Below are 3,848 nucleotides of genomic sequence, written 5' to 3'. Positions count from 1 at the left end.
CCTCCATATTCACCACTATAAAGTCTACAGGAAATACGAACTTATCCACCCGAACTAACACATCTTTCACTATCCCCTCGGGTATTAAAGTCGTTTGGTCTGCTAGCTGCAAAGATATTGGCACCGACCTTATCTCTCAAATATCCTTCTCCAATTTTCTGTAAATAGATCGAGGCATTAGATTAATTGAAGCACCAGAATCACATAACGACTTATCAAAATGAATAGTTCCTTCAGATAAAGGTATAGTAAAACTCCCTGGATCTCCACAGTTTTGTGGGAGTTTATTTTGTAATATCGCACTGCAATGCTCTGTGATCTTGACCACTAAGGTCTCCTCTATCTTCCGTTTCTTTGTAAGGATCTCCTTCAAGAATTTGGTGTAAGCAGGCATTTGTGAAAGCACTTCTGTGAATGGTAGGTTTACATGAACCTGTTTCAGCACATCCAAAAATCTCCCAAACTGCTTGTCCAGCTTTTCTCTATATAGCTTTTGAGTGAAAGGTAAAGCAGGCATATGCTCGCTCTTCTCATGTTCCTCCCTTCTCGAGGTTTCTCCCTTCTTATTTTTCTCAGCATCATTCTTCAGCTGCTCCCCACTTTCTTTTTCAAGTTTCACATCCTTTTGGATCGGGGTGGGATCTTTCAACACTTGCCCAATTCTCAAAGTTACAACATTCACCGTTTCTTTAGGATTTCTCTCAGTATCAGCGGGGAGAGTTTCTGGAGCCCTTTTTGATAATATTGTTGCAGTCTGTCCCACTTGTCTCTCCAGGTTTCGAAAACCAGTACCCAGTTTTTTGATAGCTACTCCATGGGCGTCCAACCTCTCATCTATCTTGATAATGAAAGCCTTCATTAGTTCCTCTAGACCAGGTTGAATGGGCTGTTGAGGCTGATATTGCTGCCTTTGCTGATTTTGGTATGTTGGAGCTCCTTGTCCCTGCGGTCTAGAGTTATTTTACTGCCAAGCATTCGCAGTACCTCCAGGTGAACTCCATGAAAAACCAGGGTGCCTCTAACCCATTGCATTGAAATTGTAGTTTCCCACAATATTTATTTCCTCAGTTAAGGCTTAACATTCATGAGTAGGGTGTCCTCTTCCACATATATCACAAGCTGCGTGAGGCTCACTTTGTATCGAGGCTAAGGTCAGCTTCCTTATCTCTTTGGCCATAGCATCAAGTTGTACCTGCACAGATGTATTAGCATCAACCAGGTGAATACCAGTTGATCTTCTTCTTTCCGCACTCTCAGAGGGCCATTGATTTGCATCTTTAGATAACTCATCAAGAATTGTAACTATCACCTCTGGAGTCTTCTTCATCAACGGGCTTCCAGCTGCATTGCTCAATGTTCTACCTGAGGCCGGTGTCAATCCTTTCCAAAAATCCTAGAGTTGCATCCAGAGTTCAATTCTGCTATGTTGACACTTTCTAAATATCTCCTTAACCTCTCCCATGCTTCAAAAACAGTTTCAGTCTCTTTCTGGCAGAAGTTATGGATTTCGCTTCTAATCTTGTCCGCCTTAGCTGAGGAGAAATATTTATCAAGGAATTTTCTGGTCATCTCCTCCCAAGTTTTGATCGATCCACTGGGCAAACTCTGAAGCCACTTCTTAGCATCATCTTTAAGTGAAAAGGGGAATGCCCTTAAGTACACTGCATCTTGTGACACCCCATTGTATTGAAAGGTGTTCATAATCTCCTCGAAGTCCATGAGATGTGTGTTTGGATTTTTGTTTGGCTTCCCTTTAAAGACACAACAATTCTGAAGGGTTTGAAGCAACCCTTGCTTCAACTCGAAATTGTTTGCTGCAATTGGAGGTAGTATAACACTGGATAATCCTTGATTGTACACCGGTATAGCATAATCGCCAAGTGGTCTCCCAGGCCTGGGAGCTATATTTCCAAACTGGTCTGCAGCCAAGAGTTGATGTTGATTAAGTCTGTGACCCCTCTCTTCTTCATAGATGTTCTGCGCATCTCTAATAGCTGCTTCCTCAACATCCCGTGCAACTCTTTCTCGTTGTTGGGCTGCCTCTCTTGTAGCCAAATCTACATTATCATCACCATTTCCAGCCATAGTTTCTATGGTTGAGGATTGCCCAACCTTTCTAAAGTCTCAGTGAGATCTCTTTCCTTCCTCAACTGTCGTAGTTATTTTTCAATTTCTGGCTCGTATGGTAGCACTTCCTTCGCAGAAGTTCGAGTCATGCACCAATCTTAACCTGTAACCTGCGTACAGTCCAAGAACACCAACCGTAAAAAGAGAAAAAAAAAAGTAAATAAAAAGAAAAAAAATTCCTGAATTAGCACTACAAACTATTTCAAACACTGTTGATTGCCAATCCCCGACAACGACGCCAAAATTTGACGAGCTTGAAACACACTTAAATTGTGCTAGCTAATCAAATATAGTATAGTATAACATCGTATCCACAGGGATTGGATTTAAACAGTATTCTTGTAGTTTCTAGCTTGATTGCTATCCAAGATGATCACCAATTGAGATTTCTGTGATTTCTAACTACAATTAACTAAGAATATAAAGCTATTGGCTAATGACAATCGAAATAAAGGTAAGCAATGAAGTTATCAGTGGGAGAAAATAGGGGTTGATAGGATAGATGCAAGATAATTATTTGGGATCTAACTCTAGATGATTCACTTCTAATGTTTAAGTGAGTCTCTCGAATTCACTCAATTATTAGTTCAAACGTTCAACAAAAACTCCTCTCTCGATTAAGTCTTAACCTTACAAGATGAACCAATTTAAGCACGTGAAGATATGCAAGAATGCATAGTGGATTGGTCTTTAGGAGAACCTCTTTCGATTATCCTCCTATCTAGGTTTAATCAATGATTCAACTAGCCTCTTTCGATTACTAAGAAGAATTGATGAACTCAACTAACAATATAATGCAAAGATATTACAAGTTATGCCTCTCTCGATTATATGAACAAGTGAATATAGATGCAACAATTAAATCATCCAAAAATGCTTCAATACATAAAACTAGAGTTATAATCCACAAATAATCATCAATACACAAAATCCATCAAACCCTAAAGAGAACTACTCCATAGATATGGAGCAATTCATCACAAATAAAGTTAAAGTATAGGAAAACATAAATTCAATCCAAACTCGGGTCTTGAGTGAGGAAGGAATGATGAAATCCTTGTGATCCTATTCTTCCAACTCCTCCCTAGCCTCCTTAGGTCGAATATGTGTCCAAAGTTCTGAAAATAATGCTTTCCCATGTATTTATACCAAGTAGGGTCGGGCCCAGACGAAACCACCTTCTCCTAGCCAAAATAGGATTTTCACTCTGTAAAATTTGCACAGGCTCATGGGGCAACGCGCCATGTAGGGCATTAGTGGGGAAATCTAGAGAGCTAAGTTCTGACAGACAACAGGATTTTGGGCAGCCGCGGTGCCCCACGCGCCGCGGCAGTGGGGAATTCACAGAGTATTGACCAAAATTTGATTTTTGACATCCAGACTTGGTCCTCGACCCCCGAACACGATCCCGGCTTGATCCCTTTGGCTTTTACTCAGACTTCAAAGCTCTAAATAGCTCAAATTCATTCCATAACATCTACATAGCTCAGAATCACTCCTACAAGGCATAAAATACAAAATAAGTGGAAAACACTATCGATTAAAGCTCAAACATGATTAAAGTGCAGTGAATTAGAGTGCAATAAGCGACTAAAATATGTAATTGTAGCCTACCATCACTGATCAACTGATCATGTCCTCACCATCTATGAGAAAATAGAAGTATAGAGGTTTAGACTTCGAAATTAACAAATCTGCATGACAAGAATGCAAGAAAGTGA

At 40.1% G+C, this 3,848-nt stretch overlaps 1 non-coding gene across 1 annotated transcript; it reads left to right on the top strand.

Moving 5' to 3' along the window:
* Positions 1 to 1,415: 1,415 nt before the first annotated feature.
* On the top strand, positions 1,416 to 1,521 carry LOC142177824 (small nucleolar RNA R71). The gene has a single exon (XR_012706372.1). It is a non-coding gene; the product is annotated as a small nucleolar RNA R71 (small nucleolar RNA).
* Positions 1,522 to 3,848: the final 2,327 nt, after the last annotated feature.

Source organism: Nicotiana tabacum, chromosome 23 (assembly GCF_000715075.1).
Source record: "Nicotiana tabacum cultivar K326 chromosome 23, ASM71507v2, whole genome shotgun sequence".
Classification (NCBI taxonomy): Eukaryota; Viridiplantae; Streptophyta; class Magnoliopsida; order Solanales; family Solanaceae; genus Nicotiana; species Nicotiana tabacum.
The sequence above is the reverse complement of the archived record's forward strand: the minus strand, read 5'-3'. Positions and strand labels throughout refer to the sequence as shown.